This window comes from Rousettus aegyptiacus, unplaced genomic scaffold (genome assembly GCF_014176215.1).
Source record: "Rousettus aegyptiacus isolate mRouAeg1 unplaced genomic scaffold, mRouAeg1.p scaffold_m13_p_16, whole genome shotgun sequence".
Classification (NCBI taxonomy): Eukaryota; Metazoa; Chordata; class Mammalia; order Chiroptera; family Pteropodidae; genus Rousettus; species Rousettus aegyptiacus.
In genome coordinates this window covers 26,571,169-26,594,799 of record NW_023416291.1, presented here as the reverse complement: position 1 = coordinate 26,594,799, position 23,631 = coordinate 26,571,169, and the positions used below count along the sequence as shown (strand labels likewise).

The following is a 23,631-nucleotide window of genomic DNA, read 5'->3' as shown; positions in this document are numbered from 1 at the left end:
AAAACAACCTGCCCTCCTGGAGTCTTTTGATTGACATTTTATTCTATCTGGTTGTGGAAAAGAAGAGTAGCAAGAATGAGATCTTGAGGTATCTGAACACAGAACTGTGCAAATGGAGACTCTCCTCACATAGGATGTGTCAGATCAAAACCTAATGCCACAATAAAGAAATAAAGAGATAAAATAAACACAGACGTGAGCTCACATAAAACCTGCTGTGTAGTTGGCAATAGGGGAGGTGTGAGAGAACACAAGTAACTGCCAGACAAGCTCTTCTGTTAGAGGTTTCTCTTAAAGGCTGCCCAGATAAGAAGATAACTGAATTCACTGTCCCATTTAACTCTTCTGTCATCTTCCAGTACCTCCCACTGAGATTACTTCCTTTAGTCAAAATGGGTGTCAAATGAACTCATACTTTGACCATCCTTTACCTTCCCTCACTTTGTTCCCTTGTTTATGTTATTCTCCACCTCTGGATCCACTTCCCATTTTGGAAAGTTCTCCTCAGGGTTCTAAAGTAGACAATGTTGGTTTGAATCCCTGATCCTTCATGTCCCAGCTATGTAATTGGACAAATGCCTTGATACCATTAGGCTTTAATTTTTTTTTTACCCGAAACTGCAGATTATAACAGTACCCACTTCACAAGGTTGTTGAAGGGATTAAATAATAATATGCATAGAAAATATTATATTGAGCTACTAGAATTATAAAGACTTCAAGTTCCAAATTTACATCCCACTTTCTCATATAGTCTTCTCTTATAATCCATGTTGGAATGTAGTTTCCTTTACTAATTTCTTGTAACACTTATGTTCTTCTGACCATAGAAACATAGTATACATGGCCTTGTGTTCCAGCTATTTGTGTACATGTTTTCTCATCTGAACTAGAGGGAAATTTTATGGATGGCAGGGAGTGTGTCTTATGCAGTATTTGGCACAGTGCTCTGCATATAGTAGACGTCCTATAAATTATTATTAAATCAACAAATCAAATGGATAGTTTAATGACTTGGTTGAGTGAATCAATGATTTAGGTGGTCGAAAACAAGTTTCACAACTCTTAACCCGTTACTCACATGGAAGGCATAAAAGTGTCTGAAGGAGTAAAGAGGATTTCTGGAAAATTCAGCTCCTGGGGATGCAGAGGCCCCTGAGGAGTGGGTGCCCAGGGGTGGGACTGGGGAGCTAGAAAGGAGAGAGAAGCCAACAGCTCCACTTTTCCATGGCAGGTCTTAGCCAAGAGGGGAGACTTTAACTTTTAATGAAGATTGGAATTTTAACTTATTGCACCAGACAGAACATATGCATCACTTAATCAAGACTAATTTTTAATGACTTGACATTGCCAGAAGACTTTTTGTTATTTGAGAGTGACTGTAAGAATTTTTTTTATAGTCCAAATGCAAGAGGAAGAGTCTGCCCAAAAAAGAGTAGATTTGAATGGACAAGTGGGAAACAAAGTTTTTTTCTGATTTCACTCCAGGTGTCCCACTGCTCATGGTTCTGTGAGACTTAGTGTTGACTTTGGACTGTCAAACAGAAACTAGAAGTAGGAGAGTTTGTAGGGAGGGGAATAAAAGCCACCAAAGGGAAGCAGAGGGCAGGAGAGGATGACCTGCTACTTGCAAAAAAGGGAAAGAAATACTGCTGTGGGAGGATTACGTTTAACCTCCTCTTTTACTTCTCTTTCCGCCCCCCACCCAGCTTCCCCCACCAATTGATAAATCTGTGAAAATTAATAAACAGAAACTTCATTTAAAATGGAGTCAGGAGGCCTCTCACACTACTGACCCTAAAGGAAGAGACTACGTTGCATTCCCGCCAGGAAGTGATAACACTTTACTACCTCTGCCAGGAGGGAGAAAAGATTCCTCCTTGCCAGCCGATATGAGCCAACCAATAGCAGCAGCCGTAACTCAGCCAATGAAAAGTCACTATACTTCGATCTTTAAGTTTCTGCCAATGAACTCTTAAGCTGACAACAGCTCCTCCCAAGTCCATAAAAGAGCATTCTTCTCCTTTGTTTCTCTGGACTTACCCATGGTTCATCATTAAATTGCAATTCTTTGTTGTTCCCAAATAAATCCATTTTGCTAGAGAAGTATCTGGCTGGCTGTGTGGTTAAGGTGAATAGATCTCTCTCATCTTCTGCAGCTACCACCTGATTTACTGCCTAGCTTTTGCTTCTTGGTCCCACAGCAGGAGCCAGAAACAAAGTACTCAGATTTACTACTGTTAGGAAAGTTCTGAGTCTTCCAAATCTTTTTTAGATTAAAGGAAAAAATGTTTCTATTGGGATGCAATTGTCAGTTGCTATGGTATTCTGTGCAAACAGACACTCTTTTATTCTGTGGGATCCTTTTAAAGAAGTCATCATGCAGTGTCTGTCACAGAATGAATTGCTATTATAATTAGTTTGTTGACAGATTGCACCTCTAGCTGGTAAGTCCTTGAGATTTTATCATATATATCAATTGTATCTGAGATCTATATGAGGCCAGTGTTCACAAATTATTACATGTGAAATGGCGAACTCTTAAGCATTCATTGGGATTAGCTTGGGGAGGAAAAAAAAATATTTCAAGGGCTGGCAAAAATAGATTTGTTTTCTTTTAATGCCTAGGAATTTGAGTAATAATTACACAAGTCAGATTTGGCTGTAGCATCCTAAAACCACTAGTTCAGTGGCCAAAGGTAGAAGCTAAGTTGAGGATGTTTGTCATCTCTGATTTCTGTTCATTGGTGCATTATTGCCTCTCCAGTTCCTCTGGTCTCCCATTATACCCCACTTTAGAGCCCTGCCAGTTTGTAATTTCTGGGTAGTGGCTCCTGTTTTAAACTTTTCTGTGCTTCTATGATAGCTTACCAAATGCTAAGAAAACAGCTAGGAAGTATGACATACAAATCGAATTCATGCTGTTAGTGTCAATGACTGAGTGCATGACATTTGGGACTTGAGAGAACTGATTTTAAATTGTGAGGGAAAAAAAAACTTTGGAAGATGCTAGAATAGCATCAATCTCAGCTTGAGCCAACATCTTAAGGAATTTATTCTCATTGGGGAATAATTTGGCTGGAGGAAAGAGGTATCTGTTGTTCTTGGGGGAAGATGGAATGCCAAGGACGGCATGTTCGTCGAGCCGGCTGCAGCTTTTCAGAGCACAGATTCTACAGCCAGAGGACCTGGGGTCTGGTTCCAGTTCTGCTAATTATTGGCTGGTGACAATCACGGACAAGGTGCTTAATCTCTTGTACATTTGAAAATGTGGATATTAGTAGGAACATGCCTCTCAGGAGTGTTTTGCTGTTCGCGGAACATAGTATGTGCTTTGTTAAGTGTCAGCTATTAATATTATTTAATGTTTCTCCAGCCTTTTTCAGTGGACTCTTTTTCTGAGGCAGGTCAGGAAAGGGACAGCAGGAGACCGACTCTGTGAGACCTAGGAACACAGGCAGCACTGTGTTTATTCCTAATCGAGAAGTGTGACTCAGGGAAAAGAACTGTCTGCCTATGACCTTGAGGATTATGACATGACTTTGGTGAAGCAACAACTCCTGGCTTCAGGACCTCCATATTCAATATTACTCATTAATAAAATAAAGTTATTGTAAACAACTAATAAAGATATCATCAGCAAAGCTGACCTAATACTGGAGCAGTGATTGATGCCTCTGTGCTTGCTAACAATGTAACTTACTTAAACAGGTGTCATCTCCATGCTAGGTAAGCATGAAGGGATCAGGGTGTGCTTCCAACATGTGTTCCTTGTTGAACGAAAAAGCTGGCTGGGTGCTTAAGGATTGATCTTGTCTCTGCTGTCACAGTCAGGGTAGACCTGTGATCGGTATTTTAAGAGTTTAGCACTTAATTGCCCTCTAAACAATTGCTTCATAATGCTAGTGTTATGATAGATGATCATTTCTTGGGGGCAAGAGTCCTTTAACACTTCGTGGGTTTTTCTGTCCTGTTAACCAGAGTCCAGAATATATTAAAGCTTAATAAATATTTAATGGCTTCTGTAAAAAAAAAAAAAATTAGCACAAGAGAGCAAACATTTTCTTTCGGTTCAAGAAGCATTTACATTCTTCTTGTTCTTATGCTATTTCGACTGTAAGAAGGGATTAGTCTTATCTACTTCCCTTGTCTACACCTTCCATTGGAATTTGGCTGGTATGAATGTATTAGGGAAGATACTGCTGTTGTGTCAATAATACTAAGACAAGGAATGAGGATTTACAGGAAAGCAAGTCTTTTATTTGTTAAACTCAGATCTATTGTGAATCAGCAGTGATGGTGAAAATATGCAGAATGCAATGGCAATGCAACATTAGACTAATGCATCAAAATGAACATGTGGTAGAACAGAATGCGGAAATAAAAAACAAGATGAATTCTCATTAATTTATAAAATAAGTGTACCTCATTTCATTTCCATTTTGTTGAAGCAAACTTCTGCTAATCATGCAATAATCAGACATTTACTTACATAATTTCCCTTATGTAATTTTACACACACTACTTTTTGAGAATACAATTGGGAATTGGATTTTTGCTCACAATTGCTGTCTTTTCCTGCTTTGAGACAGAAATTGTTCACAGCCTTCTCCATAAGGATTATGCCTTTTTAATTTTTTGCAAATGTTGAACACAATGCTAAAATTAAAGAGCAGGCAATGTAATTCCTTAAACACAAAAGCTATTCAACCCTCCTACTTAGCTACTTCCACGCAAAAGCTCCTTCTCAGTACTTTTCCTTCTTTTTCTTTCTCATTCTTATCAGTCCTGGGCAGGAGATTTAGGGCTGTTGGAACCCCCAATTCCTTCCTAGGGGTATGTATTAGTTTGCCAAGGCTGCCATAACAAACTATCACACACTGACTGAGTGGCTTAAATGACAGAAATTTACTTTCTACAATTCTGGAGGCTAGATGTCTAAGATCATGCTGTCGGCAGATTTGGTTTCTTCTGAGGCCTCTTTCCTTGACTTGCAGATGGCTTCTCACTGTGTCCTCACATGCTCATCTTTCTACCTTTCTGCATCCTAATCTCTTATTATAAGGACCCCCAGTCATATTGGATTATAGCCCACCTTTATGACCTCACTTTAACTTAATTACTTCTTTAAAGGTACTATCTCCAAACAGCCACATTCTGAAGTGCAGGGGTTGGAGCTTCACTAGATGAATTTTGCAGGGATAAATTCAGCCCACATAAAAGTGTTGTTTGAAAATGTAATTTTCTATCTTGTAGTAAGATACATTATGTGCCAAGCATAATTTTTGAAATATTGGGAGTAAATGCCACTTTTCAAATACATAGCAAATAGTTTTCTTCTCTTCTCTTAATTTACTAAATTAGCGATTTCCAGTGAAGACAGAACAGCTCCTGGTAGCACTTCAAAAAATTTTGGGAAGTTTTTGGTTGTCTCTATGATTGGAGTGTGCTACTATGTAATGCATAGCATCTGATTATTTATGTAGCAGCTACATATTAAACTACATTTAAAAAATTACAATTTGCTTTCTTTTTGTTTATAGTTTACAATTTTAAAATATGTCATGATTTTATTATATTTTATAATTTATATTACAATTTGAATTTATGGATTAATTACCCATGAGTTTTATATCATGATCATAATGGTAGCATTATGAAATATTTCTTTTAAAAAGAGGTATTAGTTTCGATAGGGTTGAGACTATTTGCACTAGATATTAAACTTCTTAAGGGCAGTTAATGTCCCTTATTCATTTTTTTCCCCAAACTCTAAACCATCTATAATACATAGAAAGTGTTCAATGTATAGTTGTTAATGAAATAAATACTTTACTTAGATATACTTTTATTTTTACTATAGTGGAAAAGCTGAAGAAGGAGAGAAATTTTAATAACCCTGTATCACAATTAATATTTTCACTGATTTCTGTATATCTTCGAGTAATTTACTACTCATCAATAAATGTGAATTAAAACCACAAGAGATTGAATGGTCATAGAAGTAGGAGGAAAACTAGAATATTTATGTACTGATGGCTAGAGGAAGAGAGAATGTCAGGAAGGAGGGCAGTATCATATGCCTCGGTTCCTCATTTTTATACAGATTAATTTAAAGATTGAGGATCACCTTGCTTTGTAATCACATGAGGTTGATTCTGTGTGTTTTTCTAAACAGAACCTCTTGTAATCCCATCCTTTCAATTTCACCAAGGAAAAAAAGATGAAAGATGAAAGGAGTCAGACCTGAGAACCTCTCATTCCTCACTCCTACACCTAGGAAAACAAACAAATAGAATTACTAGTTTGGTGATGTCAGTGTTGCAGTCGCGTTCCTTGGGGAACTGGAACTGGGGTGGCAGGTAGAAGGCGGATCAGGGAGTATTCTCAGGATTTACATCTGTGGACAAGAAGGCAAGGCGGCAGGATTGTGCAAAGGAAGAAGTTGGGCTGTAATTAACCTTAATAAAGGCCTCAGCTGACCCCATGGGGAGGCACTGAAACTGAAGCCTTTTGAATTTTCCCAGGTTTCAGGGGCGATGTTTGGACTTTTATACCCCACATTAACCAGTCACTGGGTGCAGGCTGCTTGCAGGAAGAGCATGATCTTGAGTAAACTGGCTTTTATCAGCTGAGAATGATTCTCCAAGAAGGACTCAAATGAGAGCTGTGAGCTTCCAGGACTCCCAGCACCCAGGGGAGTAGGGGCCACAGTCTGAAGGAGGATTAGGGTGGCTCATTATGGTGTCTGTCTGGTGCATCTCAAATCTTCTTTTTTTAAAAAAAAAAAAATCATCAAGTGCATGCAGATTTAAGCTCGTGATGTTAAATGTTATAAGTAAAATGGAGTTCTTATACAGTCAGTTCCTCTCTGACTTGTCAAATCTTCCTAGCTTCTCTTTGAGGATTTATGGTCTTCCTCTTCTTTTTTTCCACCCCCTGGAAATAAATATGAAGAATAAGACCAATGTATCAAAATCCGAAAATAGTCAATTTGATACTCCATCTAAAGCAGATAGAAGAACATTTCTTTCCTGCCCTAATAAAGATAAATTTTCTTTTCTATGGGACTGACGTGAGAAAATTCCTGATTCAGTGTGGGAACTGTTAGAACAAATAAAAGAATTTTGCTTAAACACTTTCCTCTCATTTACCTTCGAATTAAATCACTGAATTAAGCCAATAAAGTACACACTCAACTCCTTGTTCTCTTCATCATATTTTGTTTCCTGTTTCACATGGAAATTTTGTTTTCTTCCCCTTCTTTTCAGATACTTCTATTGGAAATTCTCAGATACTGTCCTCATATGATCTCCCACATTCAGATTCCTGAGCCGAAAAATTCGAGCTCCTTATTCAAACTAATTCTAGCTCTCAGACGTTTTAAAAGGCTGGCGTTTCTTTTCCTGACTAGGAGAAACTGTCTGCTTTGGGTCCAGAAAATCTATTTTGAATTCATACCAGAAGCTGAAAAATTCACAGAAGAAAATAAGCAGAAAACTAAAGTAATGTTGCTTATAGTTTTACATGGCATAGAGGGGCTTTTATCATACATTCACACTAAGCATTTTTATCTTTACAGAAAAATATATGATTCTGTTTTTTCACTCACCCTAATTTGCTGACTAGAATGTTCAGATTATGTTATATTATTGAACATAATGCTCAAAAGGCATGTCTCATTTGTGTTTTGCTCAGAGCTTAAGCAGTTTCTTAAACATCCAAGTTGTTTAACATAAACTTCTTCATTGATTGGTTGTCTCCTACCACTGACTTAGGGCTTTGATTTTTCTATGTTGATTCTCTTCAGCATCACTTTGGAAGGCAGAAGACAGAACAGGCCCGTGGGCACCCAGCAGCTTCAGAGGGCAGGTGGGGGAAGCTTCAGGGAGCTATTCTTCAGTGTTTGACATTTTTTTCTGGCTCTTCAATGTTATCTGCGAGATTCATTCATATTTTTGCATATATTTGTAAATTATTCATTGTCTTTGCTGTGTTGGGCGTTATCTTTAACCTTCTTTTTCCCTCACACCTTGCTTTTATTTTATTATCAAATTCTGTTAATGTAATCTTCAAATATATCTAAAATCTTCCTGCCATCTTCTCAAACACCACCAGACAGCAGTACTTCTTATTTGAATGTTGCAATTATCTTTTTTTTTTTAATTTTTAAGTTATAGTTGACATACAGTATTATATTAGTTTTAGGCATATCACAGTGATTAGACATTTGCACCCTGCAGTTGTCTTTTGATGAGTGTCCTCATTTCCATTCCTGCTTCCTTCCAATTCTGTCTACATATGCAGCCAACGAGACTTTAAAACAAAAGCAGATTAGTCACGTACTTGAAACATTTCCTGGATTCCCAGTACATCCAGGATAATGCCCAAAGCCTAGTCTATGGGGTGCTGCATGACCTGGATTTCACCTAAGACCGCCCCCCCACCCCACCTCCTCCAGCCATTAGGTGCTTCCCAGTTCCTCCAAAGAGTTAAGTTCTTCCCCATTCTCAACTTCAGTATAAGTTATTTTTCCTACTTGAACTAGTTTCCCATCCTCCCTTAATCTGGCAAATTCCTACTCAGTCATTTCTCAGATACACTGCCTCCTCTGAGGCACTGCCTACATTAAGGCTCCTTGTCATTTTCACTTACAGTGATTGCCACAGCCAACATTTTAAAATGAAATTGTTTAATGCTTGTCTTCCCCTGGGCTGTGGGCACTATGGGGCCATGTCTGTTTTGTTTACTTTTGTATTTGCCGTGTCTGGTACATACACAATGGCAGCACCAACATATTTCTGGAATGAACAACTGGTTAAAGTGACACTTCAGGGATTATATAAAAGTTTAACAAAAAATGTATTAAGGGGACTTTTGACTTATACCTTTTGGATCTGGAGCTGTTCAGCTGAAAATAGGTAAATTGGATATCAGGATTTCTGAGCACCTTACTGTTCAACAAATCAATGTAGGCGACCATTTACTCAATAAACTGCTCTGGCCAAAGCTTGATCTTTCATTTTAGAGAAATATAGCCCTTAAATTAAAAGCAGCATAAACACTACGCCAGAGTTCCAGTCTCAAACTTTAAAGCTGACTACATCTATATGAACCTCATCTTTTGGCAACAACATTCATCCCAGCCCCCTGTTCCTGGTCTCCTTTCCACCATTGCAGCAACTAGACAATATATAATGTATTAAGTAAATGTGCAGTGAATAAAATGACATAAGAAGTTGACCAAGCTCTGGATTTCTTAGGGTTCTTTAGGCCACAAGAGGGAGCTATTTAGATTCTTGTTAAATGTAAAGAAACAATTGAAAGAAGAAATTTGGCAATCTTAAGGTTGGCCAGATGGACACCTATTTATATGATATTGACTCCGGAATTCCATTTATTTTTAAGCTACAAAAATTCCAATTCTTTTTATCTGCAATGTAATTTGCATTTTAAATAGTGTTGTTAAAGACAGAGAATTGTTTTTGCCTTAAAATCTAATTTTAAGTCTAACTTAACTAGTGTGAAGAACTATAAGTATGCAACTAAGTGACCAAGAAATGAAAATCCCTTCCAAAATGCATATATTCTCTAGATACTTAATAAATAGAATGAGGAAGGATATAAGCTTTTCTTTTAAAAATTACTTTCAATAATTAGTCTATAAGATCTTTAATATTTAAATATCTGTGGAAATCATCAGATTTTAAAAAGAAACAAACAAGTTGTGGCTTGAAAACTTATTTCTTCAGAACACTGAAATCTAACTATAAACATATTTACATACCAAGAATTCGGTTATATAGAAGCTACACCTGCCAACCCTCCTGGCTGCCTTGAGAAGGCAGTCAAATTGTGGAAAGAGGCTGGCCCAAGGGCAGAAACATGTTTTCACTGAGAACCTAGTGAGAGGGCCTGTTTGGAGTAGAATAACCAATAGTAATAACAATACTAGTAACATTCATCGAGTATTAATATAGGTCAGGATTTGCACAAAGCATGTTGCATAGATGAGCTCATTAATTCCTCACAATCTTGTGAAGTCGCAATTATTACTGTTTTCATTGTAGAGCTGAGAAAACTGAGGCTTAGAGAGAAAGATTAAGTGACTTGCATAAGCTGTTAAATAGGGGAGCCATAATTTGAATCCCCCTTCAGGGTAGGTCTCCATAAATGGAATTCTACTCAATTGGCAAATCTAATTGTGGGTAAAATTATTGGGAATCTGGGTAAAATGCTTCTTTCCTTATAATGGGCAACACTTGTACATTCCTATCCTAATTTTGAGTACCTGAATTCTGCCCAGATTCTCTCCTTCTCCTGAAATATTCTGTCTTACAAAGGAAGAGGAAAGCTTTTATAGTTGTAAAAGGGCAGTTATAGCTGGATGATTGTCAGTAAATAAAAAATGTAGTAAAGATGCTGATTTTCTGTTGGCTTACCTGTGTGATGTCAAGCCACATGGGAACACAGACAAACTTATCTGAATCATGAAGAACACATACCATTTAATGTTAAAAGAGAAGTCATCAAAAATATTCTAAGCTGATGACTTTTTAAAAATTCCTACATTTTACTATAGCCATCTAAAGCCTAAGCATGTGTTTTATAGGACTAACATGTCCTATAAACAGAAATCTAAATATCATCTTTCTAAATATCATCTTTCTAAGGTAGGTGGCCCATGAGTTACAATGGGAACAGAGGGTTGAAATCTTCTTGCTAATGATCACCTATTGTCTGACTGAATTTTCACCTTACCCCTACCTATCCTGAACCCTGTTCCTTATTGGGCTCCTTGAGCACTTGGAAAATATTGCTCATTTTTCTTATTAGAGTACTTATGAAAAAATGGCATTCCTGTGTGTAAAAATAAATGACCATTTCTTATCCTTTAATTTTTTCTAACGTCTCCTCATCTCTACTCAAAAGTGTTTTGTTGTTGTTGTTGTTGTTATTGTTGTTGTTGTTTTGTTTTGTTTTTATAAACCTGGCACAGAATTTGAATGAGTTTCTTAAGGACTGAAAATCATAGTGATTTAGGATTCCTGTGTTTTCTGTTGTTAATGCAGGATCAAGCTTGCTTGCCTTTTAACTTCAGGGGTCATCCAAGTCCAGCACCAGAACTGGGACTAGACATGATACTGACCTTAGAAACACATATTCGAATATGGCAGCAGATCTGAGAAGGTTTTCTGGGAAATAGACAGGCTTAGATTCAAATCTCAGGCACCCTTTTCCCACAGGGTTGCCAGTCTAAATATAGGCTTTTTAATTAAATTTGAATTTTGGGTAAATGAAGAATAATTTTTTCAGTATAAACATGTCCCAAATATTGTACAAGAGATACTTATATTAAAAATTAGTCATTGCTTATCTGAAATTTATATTTAACTGAGCATCTTATATTTGTATTTGCTAAGTCTGGAAGCCCCACTTCTCTTCTCCCTGTCTTATTCATCAGTGCAGCTTAGTGTTTAAGAATATAGACCCTGGAACCAGACCTCTGAGATTTACTAGCTACATGAACTTCAGCAAATTATTTAGCTTCTCTGTACTTAATTTTCTCACCTGTAAAATGGGAATAGTAATGGAATCCCCTACTTCAGAGTTCTGTTGTCAGGATTAAATGAGTTAATGCATTAAAGCATTTAATAATTGGCTAATACTTAATAAATGTTGGCTATTGCTATTACTATTTCTAATGTTCATCATCTCTAATATTGGGGATAACAGTAACTCCTTACAGTATTATGGTAGTTATTATGAGAACTAAATAAGATAGTATACTGAAAGTACTTGGCGCAGAATATACCTTTCTTTACCAAATAATTAAACTTCTTTTATGAAGATTTCTGTGTCATCAGAACTCTTTCTTTCATCTATTTTAAAGAATTGCAGAGGATTGAAAATTATAGTACCTTGTGGATAGGTCTTTGAAAGGTGGGGGTGGGAAGAGAGAGAGAAACAGAGAAAGACAGAGACAGAGAGACAAAGACAGAGAGTTTAGTAGATGGCTTTCTTCTTAACACCCTAATTACATATACATTTGGCTGCATTTTTAAGTTTATTAAGCATTCTAAGTCTTGAAAGAGTAAGTGATTTCATTAAGGTCAAGCCACTCGGTAGTATATCAAAAGTAAGCAAGATCTAGTCCTTGGGTGGGTGGGGTTTGAGAGCTTGTGAGGTGCGGCAGTAAAGGGTCTCTTGTCACGTATGACCCTTTGACTGGGTTACATACTTGTGCCATCACTGCTCTCTAGAATGCTGGAAGCTCTTACTTACTCACAGATGATGGTAGGAAAGGGATGTGGGCTGGGTCTTTCCTCACTAGGATGTGAGCATGATGACCAGCTAAACAGCTCCCCAGAGGCACCTTTGGTAGTTAATGAATTTTCCCAAGAGGCTCATTCACCCCCAGGGAAAGATTTGAGTGCCAGGGAAAATAGTTATTTATGTAGAGCTCCAGATATGTCAGAGAGACTGTCGAATATAAATTTGAGGTCTAATAATTTTTATTATCTATTAACAGCTGAGATATTGAAGGTCTGTAAACACTGAAATCTGAAGCTACCGAGAGCTATGTGTCTACAATATTGATGAGGCTTTTATCCTATTGTCAATTTCTTACTTGAAAATCATTAAAAACAGGAGGAAAAGAAATAGAACTTTTTCTTCTTATTATTTACTCTAAAAATTGTTCTGTATGGCCATCAGGATAGAGTGTTCCTATTCTCCTATTTCAAGCAAAGGCCAGAGAAGGGGAAAAAAAGCTCAGAGCCTAGTCCTTGGGCTTAGCTTTGTCTAGAGAGGAAACTAGATGGGAGCGAAGAGCAAGGCCAAATATGAAACTCTATTTGCCTCTTAGACATAAGAGTGCCCCAAGTTTAGAGCCAGATCATATTAGAATTAGAATGAGGCATAGATCTAATACATTTAATATCACCTGTCAGTTTACAGACAAGGAAACCAAAGTCCAGGATGATTTGGAGAGGTGCCCAAGGCTATATATTCAGCTAGTGATGGAACTGGAATCAGAACCTTGTTCTCTTGTCTCTCTGGCTGTTGTCGATTTTGTGAGATGACTGTTGCCATCCTTCATAAATGCCAACCTGATGCTTGCTGAGAAGTTAAACCTGTTAGGAAAGAGAAGCTGGAGGAAGGATGATGCACCCTTGCAGGGCTGAGTGCAACTTTAGTAAATGTGGAAGTGGTTGAGATTGTACTTCAAACGCCTAGATGTTTTAAGAGTCAGGGTGGTTTTTACATTCAGTTTATCCCTTCTAGAAAGTGTGCATGTGTGGGTGACGGGCATGGTAGGGGGAGGGTTTCGTTGGACATTGTAGAGCCCCAGGTAGAGCATGATGCAAAATAAATATCTATCTATATAAAATCAATATATTTATATGAATATAAAATATATTTGTATAATTATATTTATAAATATATTTATACAAAATATATTTAGATAAAACCCCAGATAGAGCACCATACAAAATATATTTATACAAGAGCCTAAGACTTGATTCCTGCTTATATATGCAACATTTATACACCACTTGAGGGAGGAAGAATCATTACATGAGCAAGCATGAGAGGTTGATGACTCACCACCTTATAGGTAACCAATTCTTAAGTGATGTTTTTGAAGCTAAAGTGTAGCCCATTTTTCTGATCCTCAGGTAAAACAGCTTCCATGAATTGCTCCAATAAGGAAAACTGTTTTGTTTCATGAAGATGATATATTTGGCTTATAAGGAGATTTAAGAGTCTTAAATATGTAGGGCTCCTATTTAGTAGAAAATAAAATCCCAGTGGTCTACAGACAAATTTTTACAAGCTTGAACTTTTTGTCCAGAAATTGCCATCATATAGTTATATCAAGAATATACTGCAAAATAGTTTTCCATTGACACTATAGACATTTTTCTTTTTCAATCAATTTTCAGATGTCTGCTCTTTTCTCTCTTGTGTCTTCCAGGACCAGACATTTATTCGTTATATGACCCTTTAGTGTCATTTTAATAATAGAGATGTTATGCTGGGTGCTCCATGTTTTACAGAGATAGATATATCTTTCTCTGATGGAGCATACAATCCTGTGGGGGATTGGAAGAGCAGGAGAGGGGAAAGGAGTAGGAGCGGATAAGACAGGTACAGAGATTCCTTTACCTCAAGGCAAGGTGTAACTAGAGAGGTCTTCAAGCATGCTATGTGAACTGGAGATTGAATCCATATCGGGGAAGCCCTGAGGAAAGAAAGGGAGGAATTAGGAAAGACTACTCATAGAAGGTGGCATTTGAAATGGTCCTTGAAGAATGAGTAGGCACAATGTTGCAAAACTGAGAAATGTATCAGGGTGAATGAATACGCCAGACTGGCTGGAAAGTAGGTGAATTGAGGGAGCTGGTAGAGATTAGATTGAAAAAACTGCTCTGAGAGAACTTTGAGTAGAGTTTAGACTTAAGTTGATAGGAAATAATCAAATGGTAAACATACTAGCTGATGTGAAGCTCTTATTCACATAAAGAATGACGAAAGTTGTATCATGTTAGTCATGCAGTAACTAATATTTCCTACACTGTCTACATATTTGTCTCTCTATTTATAACTGTTGTTTGTATCAATGACATAAGGGCTGTACAGTACTACTTAGGGAATCATCAAAAGGAGACATACGCACCAACATGGATGAACCACAAAAGAATTGTGCTAAGTGAAGGAAACTGATTCAAAAGATTGCATCCTATACGAATACATTTATATGACATTCTGAAAGGGGCAAGGGTATGCAGGTGTAGAATAGATCAGTGGTCACCAGAAGTTAGGGATGGGGAGAGTGTATGACTACGAGAGGTTAACATGAGGAACTTCTTTGGGGTGTTGGAGTGGTTCTGCATTCTGTGTGTGGTAGTAGTTATAAGAATCCATGCTCACGTTAGAGCCCATAGAAATGAACATTGAAAATCGTACTGTGTTTAAATTTAAAACTTAAATAAATAAAAAAAAGAGGTTTCAATTATGTTTAGATCTCTGGAAATATTTTTCTGTTATCTATTTTTTCAAAAGCTGGTAATTTCTTTGTGGTTTATATGACTAGTCTATATAGATATATTTAATTAATATATAATTAATAATATAGTAATATATAATTAATTTGTACAGTCATATATACTTAATATACAAATAATTAATTTATATATAGTAATATTTAATGTAATTAACTCATACATAGTAATACATAATTATACATTCATGCAAGCAATATAATTAAGATACAGTAATTAATATATAGTCATATTTAATTATTTATGTATTAATACATATTTAATTGATCAGAATAATTAACTAACTATGGTGATAAGAAAAAACTTGCTATATTTTCTGAAATATTCAGGAACTTCATTAGAGGTCTCACTGGCCCTGTTGTAGTAAGTAGACGACACTGGTGAATAGTATGTTAATTGTTTTTATAGTGACATCTCTTGAACTCTTATAAATTTTAAGAATTTTGTTTATACTTTCTTCTTCCAATCTTGCTTATGTTAGAAATTTGCTCAATAAAATTTTTGATTATAGTCAGATTAAATGTAAACCTTAGGTCAGATTGGATCTCACAGATTTTGATTCAGTGGTATTCAAATAAATGAAGTTTGTTTTTGAAATCTGGTTGCTATAAATACTTTTCTATCAGTAGAGAATCTCAATGATAGCTGACTGTGTTTTCAAAGTATAACTATAAAAGCATTTAATCCAAATCAGAGTTTCAAACCACATTATCAATGTGCTGAGGAAGGAAAGTAAAGGGCTTTGTTGTTTGTTATAGCTCAGGATAAAAAAAGAGACTGCCCTATCATAGATTAGAAGTTTGAAAATGATTTCATTCTGTTTCCTTTGAAGCTTCTTTCCAGCTACTCTAACTCACTATGTGTTTTTGACTAAAAAAGTGCTTGATGATTCTTTTAAAATAACACAATCCCTTTTAACTTAAACCTGTGTTTAACTCTAGAATAATAGGTCCCAGGATTTCAGCATTGTGTTCCTCAATTCCACCATGATTACAGTTTGCATTTTTCCTGCTTTAGGGGGTGCGCTCCCTGGGGTGGGGGAGCCCCAACCAAATCTAACGTCTCCCTGAGAGGCAAAGGGCTGCAGCCACAAACCACATAAAGCCACTGGCTTGAATGGAATGAACAATTTGGACGTCCATTGGTGTTTTTGTTTTTTGTTTAATGAATGGCTATGACTGATTATAAAGGGCAATTTTATGTTGCCAGAGCTATTTTAAAGTAGTAAAATTAGGTTGTCAAGATGTCAAGGTCCTTAAAATGTTCCAGGGCTCTGCCTTCATCAGACATAATTTGAACATCTTCACTTGTAAGCTTTATTTCTACCACAGAAATGGCTCCTATTTCTGCACCATTGTTGTTGGATATAACCGTGGCTGAGCCTTCACTGTATTCTGACTCTCCCCATTCTCCTTCCTTCATATACACAGCTGCAGAACTCATTGACGAAGCAGGAATACTTAAAATTCTCTAATGGATTCTTATTGTTCTTTGATTAAAATCCAAAATCTTCAACAAGACTTAAAAGGCTAGAACGATCTGGCCCTTGCTTACTCTTGCAGCTGCATTCTTCCTGCTTTGGTCCTTCCCTTTAGTATCTCCTTTCTTACATCCTTGACACAAATTCCCACCACCTGGAATGCTCTTTCTAGAATGCTATTTCCCACCCAGTCTTCAGATCCTTGTTTGAGCATCCCTTCCCATAGGAGACCTCTCTGAGCCCTCAGACTGAGTCAGATCCCCTTGGCATTAATATCTTTTATTTCTCCTTTGTAGCACCTGTCAAAATTATAATCAAGCAATTACTTATGAAATTATTTGTTGACTGTCTTCTCTGATAGAATGAGCTCCATGTTTCTAAGGAATATTTCTGATTCGTGCACTGATGTTTCTCCAGAGCCCAGCTAGGTGTCTTGATTGTAGCCTTTGTGCAATGAAAAATTTGTTGAATAAATATGTGGAAAACCAAGGCACGCCATAACCTTAAGTATAATTAATTTTTTTTTTAGTTTGACTATTAAATGATTCAAATGGTAAAGTGAGAAGGAGCACTGTTGATTCTAGCCTGTGTACCCATCGGTCTCAAACATTACTGCACACAGCACTGACTGGGGAGCTTTCTAAACATGCAGCTTCTCAGGCTCCATTCTCAGAAACACGGACTTCATACATTTGGAACAGCGGCCAGAAGTCTGCACGTGTAATGAGCATCCTGGGTGATTCTGATGCAGGTGTTTGAGGACCACTCTTCTAGAAGCACTGCTGTGAGACAATAGTTTTCACATAAAACCTTCCCAACATTATATTAGCAACTGCATTCATGGAAGCAGTCTGGATACAGTGACCAAATTCAATATAGCTACAAGGTTGGAAACAGGTTTACAACCTTAAATCAAATTTAGAAATAAACCCCTTATAACTGAGTAGTCATTAAAATGTGGAAATAGTTGGAAAAGTTAATTATAAAATTGGGCTTTAATGCTTATCTAAATAGTAAATAAGTCTGTGGTTTCCGGCACCCACTGGGGTCTTGGAACACATCTCTTGCAGTTAAGAGGGGACTACTGTATGGATTGTTGGTAGGAGTGCAAAATGATACAACCCTCATGGGAACAATTTGGAAACACCTATAAAAATTGAAATGCATTTGCTTTTTTTCACCAGGAAATCCTATCTATGGAAATTTATCCTGTAAATATTCTTGAGTGCAAATAAAAAATGTGCATATAAAATAAATAGATAGATAAATAAATAAATAAATAGTAAACAAACCTAAGAAGAGCCTAGTGCTCTTCAAATTAGTAGACCAATGAGTGTTGCTGTATATGATAGAGTATATAAACCAGTTATGATGGCAAAAGACTAATTTTTCAAAATTATGACTTTACAGAACACCTTACTTCACCCCTCCCTCCCGCCTGCATGGACAGTAGCGCTACACATATTTCTGCTCGGGAACTCTATTGTTACTTCTGAGACATGCGTCCGTGTATATTTTAGGCCAAGTGGGGCCAGTTTTATACATCTTCCAGGGTGACCACCCAATTTTACCTAATTTCACACCAGGTAATAGTCATCCTGAGTCAAAAGATTATGTTTTTCCCCCTTATTTAAATTTATTCAACTTGGGGAAAAACTCAAAGCAAATTGTATCTTCTGGGCTTTTGCTTTAATGGGATAATGTGGGGGGAGAATATGAAGAGTATGAATTAAGAGAATGAGGTACTTCCGACTTGTCTGTTTCTTTATTATATTTTTTGTTAGAGGTGACATAAATGTACTTTATCATGTCTTTTCGAGAACCTTTTCCATTGTAACTATCTGGAAAATTACCACTATTTAAATTAAGCATCCTGAAAGAGATCAATTTACTCTCTCTAAGCTATATTCTGTGTAGCAATTATTGCTTGAGAGTTTCATGTGAGCTCCCCGATTTGTCAGTGCTCAGTACTAAAAATTCTATTCTAGGACTCAGCATCCAATTTATATCATATAGCCTGCTGGTTTCAGGTTGAGTTAAAATCTAACAGAAGAATAAAAATGATATAACAGGCCATGTTTGAATTGTCATTGACTCTCTATTCTATAATACATTTGTATTTAGCTTTGGATTCTGAGATAACACATTTGCTTATAAAACATCACTTCTTGGACTTCCGTATCAATGCCCCTTTAAAATTAACATGTGTGTGTATGTGTGTGTGTGTGTGTGTGTGTGTGTGTGTGTGTGTGTGTGTGTGTTGAGAGAGAGAGACAGAGAGAGAGAAAGAAAGAGAGAGAGGATAGTGAAAATAGCCTTTATATTTCATTGAGTCTTTTCAATACCATGATCTCTTTCATTTATTGGAGGCCTACCTTTGAAGTGAAGGTGTCATTGAATGTGACCATTCATTATCCTGAGTTAAAGTGTTCAGGTATCAATATATCTATATTGATCCTTCATTTAGCAGCTGTTTTCAATATTATCGACAGTGTTAAAAGTCATTGGAGGGATAATCTGGCAGGATCTGACATTTAACTAGAAAAGATACAATACTGGGAAGATAAATTTCCCATGTACTCTGACACCCACACTTACCTGTTTACTCTTCATAGGCATGGCCAACCCACTGGAATCCTTTAGGTCCTTCTTATTTGATAGATCAAAAGCTTGGGAAATGGTTGTGGTGATGGAATAAGCATAATTATCTTATGTTACGGTAACTATATATGGCATATGTGTGGGCCTTTCACCAGGTGGAGTCTATTTCCTAAACTCTTTTATTCTGAGAATAAAAGACCGCAGGCTTGCTTGAATCAGTGTTGTCAACAGGGAGCTATCCAGGGTGCTGGACAATTCTCTCAGTACTTGCTGACCATGTAGATCTGACTCTGCCGTTGTTTTGGTTCTCTGCTTGCCCTGATACTTGCCATTTTGTTAAAAAGGAGTCAACGCCTACCAATTGCCTGAACCAAATTCTGTCCTGTTAGTCTGACCTCTGCCTGACCGGGCCTTGTCTAACCTTTGCCTCACCTGACTTGTGCCTGTTGTAGATGTGACAATGTCTGTTGTGACAATTGCCTTGGTAAAATACTAGATCAACGGTTTCTAAACCTGGACCTGCATTTATATCAAGATGAGAATCTCTGGGAGTGAGTGTAGGCATTTGAGGTTTACTGTCTTGGATTAATTTCTTAGTTCCTTTCAGAGTTGGGTCTAATTCCTCTTGTTTTTCTCTTTCACTCAATGGAAAACAAATTGTAGATCTAAATGTTTTCGAGGCATGATTGAAGAAAAGTGTATTAAAAAACCCATACCCAATGAAAAACAATATGGAAGTTCCTCAAAATATTAAGAATAAAACTACCACTTGATTCAGTAATCCTATCCCTGGTATTTATCCAAAATACTTGAAAGCAAGATTTTGAAAAGATATTAGCACTTCCTCTGTTCATTGTAGTGCTATTCACAATAGTCAAGATATAAGAACAACCTAAATGTCTATCAAAGGATGAATGAATAAAGAAAATGTGGTATGTACACAGAAATGAATATTATTCAGCCTTAAAAAAGAAGGAAATTCTGACATACTACATCTTGGATGAATCTTAAAAGGAATGTCATGCTAACAGAAATAAGCCAGTTACAAAAAGACAAATGCTATATGATTCCACTTCTATGAGGTATATAATGTAGTCTAATGTAAAGAAACAGAAAGTAGAGTGGGGGTTGCCAGGGGGTAGGGATGGGGGAAATAAGGAGTTGTTTTTTTAATGTGAATAGAGTTTTAGTTTCACAAAATGAACAAGTTCAAGAAATCTGTTGCACAACAATGTGAATATTTTTAACACGACTGAACACTTAAAAATGGTTAAGATAGTAAATTTTATTTTATATGATTTTTTTTGCCCCAATAAAAAAATTTAAACCCCATACCCTGAGACATATTATATCTGGGGCAATTTAGTTCAAGGTATAAATGAGTAAATTGATTGATAAACAGATCCACATATTTACTAGGCTCTAATTTCCTTAGATATCATACACTATTTTTTCCCTTTTGTCACAAGAATTTTAATACTTCTGCTCATAGTACCTGTTTTTAAGTGTGACTGCTTTATAGGAAAGAATGTCCTAGAAATGTTTTTTTTATCTATATCTTGTATCGACCTTAGGGAATATTAGCTCTCTCATTTCTCTGGGTCACACTTTAAATTAAATTGGTTTAAATTCATTGATATCATTTGATTTTGTTTAAAACATATTTAATTCTATATTTAAACTACAGAGTTGAAAGAGCTTTTAGCAACAGAAAATTAAGTTTACTGGGTCATTATTAACCACTAGTGTTTAACATGTAAGCGAATGTAATGTGATAAACTATTTTAGCAAACAACAACTTCTCAAGAAACTGATCTAACTTTCCCTTGGAGTGTCTAGGGAAGTCCACATATTCTTGACTAAATCTGACCCCTTCCCCACTAAGCCTACCTTGAAACTCACATGAGCTTTTGATTTAGTTTTACAACTCTTCAGAGCTATTGAATAAATAACTCCTGGGGATATAGCTCACAGGAAGCCATCTCCAAAATGAAAAGAAAATCAAGCTCTCTGACTATCCATGCTAAAGTACTTGTGACAATGTCAGGCTTCTGTTCAAGTACAAGCAGAAATTGCTGGTCATGGAAGTACTAACTTGGAGGAATACTCACATTCTAAACTCAGGTGGACTACAGCCATGCCACCCTAAACACGCCTGATCTCATCTGATCTCGGAAGCTAAGCAGGGTGGGGCCTTGTTAGTACTTGGATAGGAGACTATCTAAGAAGACCAGGTGCTGTAGGCATAAAAAAAAGTCATAAACTCAGGTGGAGTGCACTTGGTGGGCACTGGCTGTCACATCAAGGCAAGGCACATCCAATTTCCTATCAACATGTTACCTGCCAAATTTCTCAGAGCCATGTGCATTCTTGTGAAAGCTGGTTGACTCCAAGTACTCTTTACTTCAGGCCCACTCAAACTCTGCAATCTGATCCCACAGTTGTGATTCCTACTTGCCTTTCCTTGTTTCCAAGCTCACCTGATCCTCCAACTGCTTGGCACATACCTATGGATGTCTGGACACCTGTTACTGTCCAGGAAAACTGAGGACTGCCAAACTATTGCCATTCTCTGAGGAAAGTTGTACTGACCTGAGTTAAAATTTTCTCACTAAATATACTTACAGACATAACTTGGAAATTCTAAATAATAGAATCTGGGATAACTCTGGGAGGAATTTTATTTCTATCTCAACCTTAGATGTCAGCATCACAAAATATTTTATTATTAGCCAGTTATGACTTCATCTCCACCCCTATTAAGATATATGTTTAAAGTGTTAAAAGTGATTATTTTCTATCCACATCAATTTTTTTCTCTGTCTTTCCTAGACTGATAAGATTATAACAGAATGAGATGAAGTGGGACTTGAAACTTTACTTGCGCTTTTTTTTTGTTATACAAGTATTTTTTGTAAACCTTGGGTAGCTTAAAGACAGTGATTTTACCTCTTTTATCAATTGAGTATTGATCATCTAAAATTTGATTCACATTGGGGCAAATCTAGCTGTATCATTCTTCTAGCTCATGATTTGACAAGGATGTTAAACAGTTGAAATACACTTGACCAGGATGGTAGATTATAAGCAAAGTATAATTTGTAAGAGATTCCCAGAGTCTAAGTAAAGTTTCTTTCACCTCCACAAACTTGAGAATAGCTCTACAAATATTTATTATTTTCAAAAAGAATGTATTCTCTCATTATAAAAAGAATAAGGCTCTTATGGGAAATACTTAAAAAATTAAGTATAAAGTAGTACAGAAAAATGTCATATTTTTTGTAATAATAGGTGCTATTCAGTAGTGCTTCCTTTATGCCAAGCACTGTGTTAAGTGCTTTGCAATCATAATTTTTTAAATATTTAAAATAATCCTGAGAATTAGTATTATTATCTGCTTTACAGATGAAGAAACTGAGGCTTAGAGGCTGTGTAAATGGTAGAATAGAGATTTAAACCTATGTTGGTTTGACTCCAAAATCTAGATTCTTAATTGTGAAGCTGCTTTTTTCATTTACTACTACATTGTGAGAATTTTCCCATATCCTAAAATATTTCTATTAAAATGTGACTAATGACTGCTTGCTATTCTACCATATGATAATTTACTTAATCAGCATTATTCTGCTGAACATTTGTTTCCATTGTTGTTTATGTTACACATAATGATATTATGAATGACCACAGTTATACATTTTTATCTTTTTCACTGATTATTTGCTTAGTGTAAGTTTCTAGGAGTGTACTAACTGGAACAATGAATATTAATGTCAATATGGCTCTAGTTGATACTGACTTCCCTCACAAATGATATCAGTTTATATGAAAATTTCACCATAACCTTGACTACACTAAAAATTGTTTTTATAAAGTCTAGCAAATTTTAAAATGAAAAAAAAATCACATTTTTATTTCAATTTTCTTTGATTATTAGGGAGGTTCATTTCTTTTGATACAAGCCTTTGGGTAAAGCCAGATTCTGCCCCTATATGAGGCTGACATGGTTCCTGTTCTTGGCTTTCCTTCTGCCCAGAGTTCTGCAGAACTCTTCCTGTATTCATGGAGTAGGTCACTGGGCTTCCTTCACAGTCTGACCTCAGGTGGCTCTCTTCTACCTCTTCCCATAGCCCTGCTCTGCTTTTCATTGACATCAACCATCATAAGATTTTCCCATGGCATTTTGAAATTCCTTCCTTCAGCCAACAGATTTTTACAGCATACCAATTATGCGTGAACTGTTCTAGGCTCTGGAAAAAGAGCAGCAAACAAAACAACTAACGTACCTGCCTCATGGAGCTTACATTCTAGTAGCAAGAGGGGAAGCAATTATAAAATTAACACGTAGTGTGTTGATGGTGCTATGGAGAAACATAAGGCAGTGAAGGGTGATAGGAGGTTAAGGTGGAGGGTTTACAGTGTTAAATACAGCAATCAGGGAATTCTCAGCTGCTAAGATAATGTTTGAATAAAAACTTGAGGGAA

General features: G+C 36.5%; 1 pseudogene; it reads left to right on the top strand.

Annotated features, from left to right (window-relative positions):
• The first annotated feature begins 21,276 nt into the window (after positions 1 to 21,276).
• LOC118612803 lies at positions 21,277 to 21,395 on the top strand (annotated as a pseudogene).
• Positions 21,396 to 23,631: the final 2,236 nt, after the last annotated feature.